The sequence below is a fragment of the Podarcis bocagei genome (assembly GCF_964188305.1).
Source record: "Podarcis bocagei genome assembly, chromosome: 8".
NCBI lineage: Eukaryota > Metazoa > Chordata > Lepidosauria > Squamata > Lacertidae > Podarcis > Podarcis bocagei.
This window is the reverse complement of record NC_138133.1, coordinates 21,013,021-21,026,372: the sequence shown is the minus strand read 5'-3', so window position 1 is coordinate 21,026,372 and position 13,352 is coordinate 21,013,021.

Below are 13,352 nucleotides of genomic sequence, written 5' to 3'. Positions count from 1 at the left end.
CCATAGTGATGGTGCATAATGGGAGAGAGGGTGGAGGTGGAGACTCACTCAGAGCCATTATTCCGAGAGCTCACATTCCCAAGCCTTTCTCTGTGAATATTGAATAAACACAAGTGGTAAGGACTTTTCCTTGTCTTGTCCATTCCTGGCAACCTGCCGTGGGGGTTGGTTCCTCTGCTGCCTGACACCCATTGACAAACCCCGCCATCACTGAAATTAAGTCACTATACAGAAACAAATACTTTCCCCCCTGATATCAACCACCCACCATTTCCTCTAAAACACATTAACCTGATGCTTCCAAGGTGCAGTGGAGAATGCAGTAAGATTCAATGGCCAATCCAGTTAGGTTCTGGATGAGGTTCTGTAATGAGTGGGTCCTCTTTCCTCCTGGGTCACAGAAGACCATCAGAAGGGGCAATCTCCATTCTGCAGGCTATACATTCACATTCACACAGAGAGCATGAGAGGAAACAATGTCCTTCAGGTTGAACGGTTTGCCCATTCCAGACTGGACGATGCTTTGAAGAGAAGCCTTATGGAAATTCCCTACACATTTTATGGCTCTTTGTACAGTTATCCGATACTCTGAAAACTCCTTTTTCCAAGGAAGCTTTGGACTTTTTCAATATCCTTGACACTGCTGCTACTTTAATAGTACATCTTCTCCCAGTCTGCACATTAGTTTAACTGGAAGACTTTCTGAAAGTTTAAATTAAGATTTTGAGTGCCGCTGAACTTTGGAATTACATTATCAGATATATTATACCAGCAGGTCGATACCAGTAAAAATGCTAATTATTACTTAAGTCCAAATGTAACTTGAGTTTTCAAAATGCAATAAAGTCAGATTTGCTAAGTATTTTTATAATGTCCTCCTCCAAATGTCATAAAATTTTAAGATACTAATAATTCTTCTTCTGCTGGCAGCATTATGAATTATGAACAAAGCATATTCTGTCTTTGACACAGCTGTTGAAGGTTGCTTTTAGTGCAAGTAAAAGCAGAAGTTTCATCACCCCATTGTCTGCAAATGCGACATTTCCAGAGTCACCTTAATTCTGAGCAATAAATATGCACTGAACAAACTAAGTGGAAATGGAAAAGAAATGTTCAAAAGAGAAAACAGGAGAGAGACCAACAGATATAATGTTGAGCTATATTTATTTAGATTCCCCCATATATATATATATGAAAATAACTCTTAAACCAAAAGCTTACTCTCCATTAAGAGTGTTTCTGATTGCAGACTTAACATGTTTTTTTTTAGCAATATTTGGCAATATATAATTTCTTTTCCAAGATTCACAGTGAAACTAAAAAAACACCTTTTATTCTCTCTCTAAAAAAACCTATTTTTAACAAATACTGTTCCAACAAAGCAAATGAAAACAACTGAAGTACATCAGTCCAGTTAAAATAGTTTTGGGGCTTTTTTTTTTTAAGAGCATCAGAGAGTAATTTTCTTTATTGTTTAAGGTTTTATTTTCAGGTGAGAGAAGGTAAAGTGTTCAAACTATTTCAGAAGTACTTCCTTTAGCTGGTATAGTAGTATACTTGTTGCTGTATTTTCCCCAGGAAAATAGAAGCTGCAATCCTTACCGCATTTATGCAGGCGTTTGTTGAATTCAACAAAGCCTACTTGTGAGTCAACATGGTTAGGTCTGTGGTGTTCTGCAAACCACACTTTTAAGATTCAAGAAATATGAAGAGCGGAACTTCATCATACAACTCTAGCTGGATTGTTTTACTTCAGCCTGCAGCTGGGGGAACTGCAAACTGGTGTGCTTGCCTATATTAAATTGTCCTTTTGCACTGTGCCTGATTTGAAGGTGATGTGAGAGAAGTTAACTTATATGAAACTCTGTATGGCTTGCCAGCGATACATGATCCAAATTATACTGGAACATCAGATACATGAGATTACAAGTGGCTACAGGGAAGTGCATGCCCATTCCTTTCAAATACAGTCTCAATCAGAAGAATTAACTTCTGAATCAAAAGTTCTACTAAACACCACAATTTAAATGTGTAGATGGCTTCCTAAATTCATTTAAGAATTACAGATCATAGGTATTTTATAATGTCTCCATAATTCATGGTTAAGGAGTTAAGAATAAGACACTATGGTAAGTTATTAGAAACCTTCATAAATCAGATTATTATGATGAAGGCTACGGTAAAGATTTTAAAACTGCTGGCTCCAGGTTTTGATGAGACTGTAGACCAAACACCCTCCATCGACTCCATACCCTCAGTGAGTCTACTTCTGTCTCCAGCTGTTTTTGGACTACAACTCCCATCATCCCTAGCTAGCAGGACCAATATTGATAACAGCAATAATAATATGCAGAAAATCGTGGCCATTTTATCAGTTACAAACTTTGTCAACAGAATTGCTCTCATTTAAGTCACAAACGTTTTGCCTTCAGCACAAAATCATTGTTAAAAAGGGGACATGCAGAGACTCTCAAGAAAAATTGAACATCTTCAAAGGATTATAGACAGCAGCACATTTTGAACAGATATTTCATATATATTTTTAAAACTTGCAAAATAAGTGAGTTGGGTATTGTTCAGTTTAATAGTAGTGAAGGGACCTTGTTAATTTCAGCACCAGCTGCCTTAGCCACTAAATAGGTGCACCTGTGACCTTGATGTCTTTTGTTTAATCATTTGCGATCCACAGTGGCCAACTTTCCATATAGACAGATATTATTCTGAAGTTTAAATCACATCATATCCCTAGACATCCAAGTTCCAAGTCCCCAAAATATTAATTGGTGACAAGCATCATCAGCTTTAACTCAGTTAATTTCAAATCCCAAGGAGTGCCTGGAGATTTCATATGGTTTTTCCCTTGGTGCTAATTACTGGATTTCTATATTTATAAGAGAACTGGCATCTCATGAATTTCACATTGTACTAGAATCTCCATATGTGCCCGCTATCCTCCTAAATATAGCAAAAAATGTAATTAGCACTAGAAATATGCATTAAAATATGAAGGTTGATAAATAAGTAGGGGCACTGTTTGTTTATGAAAGTACAAAGCAAAGATTTTGTTTGCTACCCCATGTGGTTTGGATACCCTAATACTAGTTGGTTAATTATAGCCTAATTTAAAGAGGAAAACCTCTTAGGTTCAGCCACCATTATACAACATAGCACCCTAATTGGCTTTCCAAAACATTACATCCTGTCTTTCTTAATCAAAGGCATCAGCGATGGAGATGATCATGTATCTATTCTCTTTTCACATGCAATGGGATGAAGAACTGTAGCTCCCTAGAAGTTGTTGGACTCCCATCACCCCCATCCATCAGATCAAAAGTCAAAGACAATGGTAGTTGAGAATCCAACAACTTCTGGAGAGTCTCAGCTTTCCCACCCCGATATACAGACTTGTATCCAAAGTATACCCATGGAAAGAGAAGAGGGAAATATATATACTTGCTCAGTGGAAGAAAGAGACCCACAGTAGCAGCCTGTGTTATCAACTAGAAGACATGTGCGGCACACAGAACAGATAAATAGGCCCAACAACAAATTGCTACAATATATGTTGACGTTCTAGTAGGTCTGCTTCTGTCCAAGGTGCTAGCAAAGCAGTCATGCCTTTCCCCAGGAAATAAGCAATAAGGACATCTAGAGCAAATCAACTCACTCTTCTCTTTCTTAGGTTTTCTTCTCTCTCCCCCTCCCCTTTCTGACTGACACTCAACATTCTACAGCTCTTGAAGGTCACTGAGCATATTTGGTTTTCATTGGGCTAATATTTGGGGCTTTAGTTCTCTTGGAGCGCTGCCACTCCTTAAAATATTATACTTCTATATGCCTCAAGATTCACTTAGTTCATGTTGATTCATCTGTCTTGTAACTCAGTGGTCCTATTTTGACTCTAATGCCACGCAACCACCTGAATTTGCTACTGTAAGGATGATGTGTCTGTTAGTCTGAACAGAGGAATGTTCTTGTACTGTTCTGGACCATGGATCCACCCAGCGCAGTGCAGTGCATTATAACTAGCAACAGATCTTCAAAGCCTCAGATATTAATGAATCAATTAACATAATGTTGAATGCCAGAGTAGGCATCTAAGGGATATACAAAAATGAATAAAATAAAATAAAATAAACATATCCATTAAAATATAAATATCCAGAATTGAAATGCAGGGGAAGTGATGATCCACTGCTGTTATGTGCATTCAAGTGCTGGTGAAACCAGAAACTTAAGCATGCCTAAATCTGTGCTGGGAAGTTGCCATAATTCACATATTGGTTCAACATGTAGTATAAGATAGCTATAGGTTCATCAAAGGGAAACCCAATTTCTCTGCTTTTTTCTCATTGTAAAGTAGCACAGGCTGTTGAGGCAATCTATATAGATTGTACTCATGAGTAGAACTGCCACCACTCATGTGTTGTTGTTTTTTAATGTTTCACTGAGTAACAAAAGTACATACAGCATCTCTGCTTTCAGTGCATAGAGTCCTTTCTACAAATCAGTTATATTTGACATGAGACACTAATGTTATAGACATTATGAGGTTGGAGGAGAAGAGAGGTGGGGGGATAGAGCAGGGGAGAAAGAAGGGGGTACATAGTGTATGTGTGAGCATCACGTGGGTAGGCTCTATTTCCATTCATTTATTAGTTTTTATTGACGGTGAGTGAGGTGGGGGGCAGAGCATGGTTGGTTGCCTTCAGTTGACTGCAGCTAGTCTTGTTTGCATGTGTGAGGGGGCAGGGCATTTTTGGGTCAAATTAGCCATATCAATGTTGTTGACTTGCTAGGCTGTGTATGTAATAAAGGTGAGCCAAATCAGGTTGAAGGTGTCCTCTTTTGTTTGTCCCCAGGCTAGTTTCAGTTTCTTGCTTAGCTTTTCTGGTATTATGTCTTTTGATTCCAGCTGCCAGGAATCACAACTGGAGGGCTCATCTTATGTCCTTAGGAGGCTAACATCCACGAGGTCCTTTATGGTAAGCAAATAGCAATAGATGTAGCATCCAGCTGCAGGTGACACTGGGTAAGCAAGGCTTTTTAGTCGACTCCAGGTTTTTGATTCAATAAGTTTTAATTAAACAATTCAATATAAATGGGTAAGGGAAATCAGAAACTGAATAAAAATAAAAGTAAAAAGTAAAATCTAGCTGATATCACACAGGTACCATTTTTTTTTTTAAAAAAAATAGCATCAGCACTTATGTGACCTAGCAGAGCAGCAAATGATCAGACAGGAGACCAGGAGCTCAGATGAAATCAGAACAAATTTGTATTGGTTTATACAAGTTCCTCATTTGAATGTGAAAGTCACAACTTCTCCTGTGAACCCATGCCATTTTGAATGCTCCACCAATTGTGAAGTTCTTTCACCCCACCCCACCCCATTCATTCACTGTTTCTGTATTCAAGGTGAATGGATGTCAAGAGTGATACATTAGATCTAATACTAATATATTCATATTGAGGAAATGAAGGACAGTTAGTTGAATACAAGTGGACTGGAGGAAAATAAATGACAGAGTGTTCAAGGAGCTTCAATTAGAAATGCATGATTGTCAATCATCCATGGTGTTTCACAAGCCTGGTCTCCAATTATATGAAAAAGACAAATTCTTATTTTACCAGAAATATAGTTTGTATATTAATTTTAACCTTTGTTTTTGTTTTGTTTTTTAAAACCCAGTCAACTTCCATTTCATTCTGTGTGGACAATTTGCAAAAATTTTAACCTGTTGTAAATTTACTGGTACCTATCCATCCATCCATCCATCCATCCAAATATACTGTATATGTAGGTGGATAGCTCACATATTTAAACATGCAGATGTCATTGAAAAACAGAGCATCTACAATGCTGGGGCTGGGCCATGAATACCAACAAGGTTCAAGACCTGGCAGCAGACATTAAATTCCTGGGAGTGGTATGGTTAGGTAGGGTCAAATCTATTCCACAAACTGTGGTGGAGAAGATTCAGATGTTCCCAATACCCCAGGGGGTGAAAGCATTGCAGCAGTTTGTGGGGTAGCTGGGGTACAGCGAACCTTTGTACCTCATTTGTCACAGACACTGAGACCTCTTCACCATTTGCTCAAGAAGGGAATTATCTGGGACTGAACCAGAGAGGCTTCAGAAGCTTTTACTAAGGCTAAAGCCCTCGGTTTCCAAGCTGTGCATCTTCAGGCTATTGACACAGCCTCCCCTGTGGGGCTGGATGTCACCGTCACAGAGGATGGAATGAGCTGGGACCTGTGGCAGCGCCAAGATGGCAAGCACATGCCTCTAGGGTTCTGGTCACAGTTGTTCAAAGGAGCGAGAAAAGCAGTGTGTGCTGTCTTAACATACATTGTTAGCCACAGAGCATTTAACCAAGGAGCAGCCTGTGGTGATACGCACTGGCAATCCCATAAAGGGTAGAGAGCCAGACATTGGCTAAATCTGGAGCTGTACAGACACCAACACTGACTCAGAGGTGTGGTTATCTGTAACAAAGGGGATAGCTGCCTGCATCGCCCCTGAGTCAGGCGCTTCAAGCTGTCATGGGGCCTGTCAGCTATGCCCAGTTTCCAGTTGAGATGGTTCTATCTCCACAGATGCCCAAGGAGGTGCAGGGAGTAGAACAAGTCACACTGGCTTGGTATACTGATGGCACTGCCAGAGAAAAGGCCCCAAGTGGGCTGCAGTTGCTTATCAACCGTACAAAGAACAGATATGGTATGATGAAGGGGAGGGGGCATCCATCCAGTGGACAGAATTGTGAGCTGTATGGATGGCAATAATGGCTGAGCCTTCCTGCATAGAGATCTGCACCAATTCCTGGGCAGTCTTTAAAGGACTGACAGTACGGGTGACCCAGTGGCACCACGATAACTGGGAAATCAATGGGAAGCTGCTGTGGGGGGCTGAGTTGTGGAAGGACATCTGCAACATGGTCCCTCTGCACTCCAAGGTGGTTAGAGTGATGTTTGTAAGTGCCCATAATCCTCTATTACTTCCAGGGAACCAGGAGGCCAAAGGTGAGGTCCATCACAACAGAGGCCAAGTGCTTGGCAACTGTTGCTCATGAGAAAGCTGGGAACTGAGGAGTGACAGCTACATAGTGAGGCGTGCAAACCCAGAAATGACTCACCACCAGGCAGCAGGTTCAGGATACCATTGCCAAGTGTGCCTTGTATCAAAAGGTTAAGCAATGATCTCCCATTCCCAGCACAATGGCTGAAATCAAGAGGCCTGGGACACCTTTGGAGGTGTGGCAAACAGAGGTCATTGCCTAGTAGTCAGGGGTACAGGCATGCCCTGACTTGTGTGGACACATTTACAGGTATCTTAGGAGCCTTCCCAATGTGGAAAGCTGACCAGAGAGTCATTACTCTCCAGCTTCAACTTTTTCTTCCACAATCAGTGTCTTTCCTTTTTATTTTTAAATTTAATTTTAAAAATGATGTTATGACCAATTCCCTCCTTTCTACTTCTTCTGTGTTTACCGATAACTCTTTCACTGAGCTATATGAAAGCCAACTCCTGATTCTATCAGAGAGTTAAATCATATGTGCGTGTGGATAACTAGGGATGGGCATTAGATTTGGATGAATTTTGAAGTGAAGGGGAAGCATTTTTGACTTCTCAGAGGCAAGTCAGTACAAGGTGCCATGAATCAAAGCAAGGACCCCTGAAGCACCTTGTAGGGCTTTGGCAATCGAGACATCAAAAAAGTGCTGCAGGCAAGTGTCTCCTGAAAGTGAAAGTAATGTCTCTAAGCTTGTCATAGTGGCAGGGTGGGCTGATAGGGGGGGAAAGAGCAAACATCAGAGTGGGGAGAGGGCAGAGAGGGGAAACTCTCCTGTGACTAACAAATATAGCTTGTAATCAAAGGGTATGATTCTGTCAGTGCTCTTGAATCTCACAGCTTTGGGGAAGGGAGACTCTTTGCAAGAACAAAAGTTACAGAGGATGGAGAGGGGAGAGAGAGAGGGTTCCGTTACTACTGACAGGTCAAGCTTGTGATCAGAAAGAACAATTCTACCCCCAAAGCGAATCCCCTTTTTTCTTCCCACCTCAAAATCAATTTTTAAAGTGCCTAATATAAAATCCCCAAGACTTATTTCTCTGCAGTTTGGCAGCAGTCCACCCCCACCCCCTGCTAAACTTAAGGACAGTTCTCTCATGTCTGCAATTTTAAGTAAATTTCTTTTTTTTCTACCTGCCTCAAAACTATAACAGCTGCCTTTTCAGGAAAATGACTGCAGCTATCATTATGAGGCTTGGCAGGATCCATGCCCTCAGAAGGGATAAGCATGCCTGCAAATTTTATCCAATTCTAGCCCACCCCCTATAACTCCATTTTGAATCTAGACACACATTTTTTTAGATGCCTCTGCTACAAAGGTCCCAGAATGTATTCATCTTTAATTTGGCAAGTTTTACCCACTCTGGAGGAGTCATTGGGCCTGAAAATTTTCCCACGTTAAGGGTAGGGGAGAGACAAAGTAGACTCAAAGAGACCTTAAGTTGAGTCAGATTGTCTGTGAATCACTTTAGACTACAGCAACTCCTCCCATTCTGAATCTCATCTTGTGGTCAGTACATTACCCTGGTGAATGCCATAACTGGCGTATTGCCAAAATCAACTTGAAGCCAGCCTTAAAGCATGGCCTTGAAGCACATCTAAAATGTCTGCTTAGCAATGAGAATTTTCCCCAGCAACATGTGTCTTTATCAGGGCATGTGTGGAGGAGAGTTGCGGTGGAGTGTGAGGCAGCCAACATTGGTCAGAGTGTCTGCCAGAATATGTGAAAATCTGCAAGCCTCTTTAGCCAGATGGCTGAAGGGAGCAGAGTTCTGTATAAACTTATGTCTCTTATCTTATGTGTAGACCAATAGTGTTGTGCAACTTGTAATGTACGGTAAATAACAAAGACTTCAGAGAAGAATTGGATGAGTGAGGTAGTTATTCCTGTCACAGGAATTCATGAAGGGAAGGCTGGACTGCTGCTGCTGTGAAGACGCAGTAAGACTTTCTGAGTAACTCTGCTGAGAAAGTGAAAGGAATCCCAGGAGCTGGGGCTCAAACGCTAACAGTAACCATGTCAGCAGCCATGAAGTTTGGTCATGTAGGTGTTTCTGCCAATGTTTGGTCACGTAGGTGTTTCTCTCATGACACAAACCTATGTGTATAGGTAAAGGTAAAGGACCCCTGGACAGTTAAGTCAGTCAAAGGCAACTATGGGGTTGCAACACTCATCTTGCCTTCAGGCAAAAGGAGCCGGCATTTGTCCACAGACAGCTTTCTGGTCATGTGGCCAGCATGACTAAACTGCTTCTGGCACAACGGAACACCGTGATGGAAACCAGAGTGTATGTAAATGCTGTTTACCTTCCCGCTGCAGTGGTACCTATCTATCTACTTGCCCTGGTTTGCTTTCGAACTGCTAGGTTGGCAGGAGCTGGGACAGAGCAATGGGAGCTTTCCACATCATGAGGATTCAAACCGACAAACTTCTGATTGGCAAGCCCAAGTGGCTCAGTAGTTTAGACCTCAGTGCCACCCACGTTTGTCTGTGTACAAATGCTGGCTCCCTCAGCCTGAAATGCAAGATGAGCACCGCAACCCCATAGTCATCTTTGACTGGAGTTAACCATCCAGGGGTCCTTTACCTTTAGCTTTATGTGTATATTAGTGCACATATATCTATTGAAATTTAGCAATGAATGATATTTTACAGACACCCTAACACAAAATAATTTCTCATAAAGCCTATTTGCAACAAAGAAAGTAGGGACTTAACAATGACACTATTGTATGCAAAATAGACATTGATTACTAAGCTGTAATTGTAGTTTTGAAAAATTGCATTTGCAAGCTACATTTATATAGCTTTCATCTGGCTGCAAAAAAACTCAGAACAATAAAGCCATTTGGTTGATTTACATCCCATATTTGTTTTCATGGCAAATACAGCACTGTCAATCAGATGCTGACTTTCGCAGCTTTGTAGCTAACTAGATTTTCTAAAAATAATATACCAATAATAATAAAGTACAATGAAATCTACATAACAGAAACTAAATTAGTTACAGTTAGGGTGGATAATTTTTTAATGCAGTTATCTACTTAAGATATATTTCTGCCGCAATCAGTCATTAGGTTTTATCTACTTATAGAAAAAAATCACTTTTGTAATAATTTATATTTATGCTTCATCTTCAAATTAGTTGTCATTCAGTGCAAATTCATCTCTTTGAATGAATGTACTTGTCAAACACAAAGATGCACATTTTAATGAGCAGGGAACATCAAACTGTACAAGCTCTGGAAGAGTAATGGGCTTTAAAGAGGCAATATCATGTTAAAACCATCTTATTATCATTAAACATTTACACCTATGGATGGATGAATTTGTTCATACAGGTTTGGTCATTTTTGCACATTTCTATCCATAATTATGTCCCGTTGCTTTCTGGTTTTTGTGCAATTTTTTAACCATCAATCCTCTGAAGTATGTGTTACAATCTATAGTAGAATGTATATTGTGCTTTGTTTAAACTTCTGAGAATTGTGTCACATTGTATTGGAAGAAGTTCAAAAGCTGCTAGTAACAAAGTCCAATATGCACAATAGTCTGAGATGTGTGGAACACACATACTGGAATTTGCAAAAACTCAGTTCTGGCTCCTGGAAGGGGATTCTTAGCTAGATGGGAGGAAAAGCGTATGGATGGGTGCTTCATATGAAAATCTCTTTCCTTATTCAACCGATAGAGATGCACCAACATGACTCTTTAAACAAAGCTCAATTTGGCAATCAGCTATTTGGAAAGCAAAGCAAAAAGGTGGATTGAATCACTAAGACAAACAGAAAGTGGATTGAATCACTAAGACAAACAGTTCTCATTGCTGAGAAGAAAGACTTACCGTAAGCTGCAATTCAACACAGGTTTACATGCAGAAAAAAATTAGCAGAGTTTCAGCCATATTTTGTGCAAAGACTATGTTAGGCCCTGTTAGGGAGGAAATACGCAAAAATTGGAAGATCATGTGCCCAAGGTCTTCCTTATCACTCTCCCTCTCCCTAAGGCACAATTTGTGGCCTTACAGATGTTAGAATATAACCCCATCATCTGTAGCAATTTGCATTGCTGTCTAAGGGTTGATGGAAATTGGAATCTTACAACTTCTGGAGGCTGTGTATTCCCCATCCTGCTTTATCTCATGTCTCATTTTAACAAAAAAGAGAGGAGAGGACTAGGTGTGGAGAGTTCCTAACACCACATTCCCTGCTGGATACTTCCATCCACTTCAGGATCAGGAATAGACAGGCTGAATAAATTCGCCATTACATTAAATTCTGCCCTTTCCTCCAATAAGTAAAAGGTGGCACACATGGTTCTCAATTTCTCCATGCTTTTTTTACAACAACCTTGAAAGGTACGCTTGGCTAAAAGACACTGGCCCAAGGTTTCACTGTGAGTTTCAGCAGAGCCAGGATAAAGAGACTTATACTGGTTTATCTCTGGCTGAGCCAGGGTTGGTGAATTACACCAACATAACCCCAGCAGAGCTGGAGCTTCAGCTTCTAGCTCAATCATAGAATTGTAGAGTTGGCAGGGACTATGAGGGTCATCTAGTCCAAACCCCTGCAATGCAGGAATCTTTTGCCCAACATGCAACTCAAACCCACAACCTTGAGATAATAAGTCTCATGCTCTACCAACTGAGCCATCCCAGGTCATCACAGTGGATCTTGGGTTTGCATTGCTCCCTAATTTAGGTCCCTAAATTCCAATGGGTCCACTGAGTAGAAGTCCAGAGTCTGAAACTATGTAATTGTGTGACTGACTGAGGCAGTGACAAGGAAGCTGCACCCTACATATGATGCTACATTGCCAATGGCGAGTTGTAAACCAACAACACTTGGAGGGCCTCTAAACTAGCAGATATTTGCCTAGAAACCTGCTTCCACATGCATAGCAGCATCAGGCCTCTTGGGTTTCATTTATTTTGCATAAAGTTCACTGTACTGCTTTTGCAATTACTACTTGTGCAATTTCCTCTTTAGCAGATGAGGACCAGACAGGCAATTTGGGTTTTAAGGACAAAAACAACCAAAATAAAATAAGATAAAACCCACAGCTTTCCCTGTAACTCCAGTAGCAAATCATAATATGGAACTAAGACCTAAGCAGCTGGTGTATAATACAGTTGTTATAATTAGCATTTCCTGTACCTGACTAGAATCTGGGAAAAGAAGAAAGTAATAATTACTCTTTCCTACCTGATCGCCAAGGATTCCAGAGGGAAATGGAAATGGGACATTTTCTTGGAAGACTTTGCATACACAATAAATGGCAAAGTTTTAAAGGTGCCCAGATTTGAGCACTCTAATCAAAATGTCATTTAATGCAAATTTCCACAGTGGTATCAACACAGAATTGGAAATTTGACAGTGAAGTGTCTTCCATAAATAAATAGTTAAAGAGAAGGTTAGGATATCAGTGTCTTATGCCTGGGATCTATTTGTGTGTCAAACTCCTTCCTCTTTCATTTTTTTTTTTTTTAAATAAAGAACTAAGGGTGTCAAAACACATCTTTGGTGAATGATATTGTTGCTTCTGCCACCTTTTTTTTAAGCTTAAGCCAAGAAATAGTATTCTCTATGAAATGTGAGTATATTTGCATAATTTTTTGTAGTAAGTCTGATTTCATGTATAATGCATATGTATTTTTGATTTAATTGAATATCTAGAAGTGCATTAAGTTATTTCTAATAAGATTTGGTTTGAATTATTAGTGAATATCAATATATGTATCAAGCCTTTGAGATTAGACCACTGAAGAAGCCTGGAAAACTAGCTTGGGAGTGTGCTACCTGCAAGCCCCAGTAAAAGGGCCCCATCGGGGGTGAACAGCAGTCTCTTGGTTACTTAGACTGCCAGGACAAAACAGGTGCAAAATGCCGGTACCCTGTCTACAACTTCATTTACATCCATCTACAACTTCACTAGCATCTCTCAGTATTGTGAACAACACCAAACTTACCTTGTGTTGGTATCTTCATGAACTTACCTAAAAAGATAAAGAAAACAAAAGACTGAGTTAAGAATTTGAAAAATCTATGGAAATCAGACATTATAAGTTCATCTTAAGACTGGGTAATTCACAAGTTTCTGTGGCTTTGCACAAGGTTTTGTATTTTTCTCAGAAGATTGATAAAGAATGTATAATTATTTTGGTAATTATTGTGTGTATATTAGTCGCCAAAGTGTTGCATGAGTCGTACTACCTATTTTTTAAAAAGCATTTAAAATTATTTCAGATGCCTGTCATTATGTCTCAAAGGAAGGGCTAG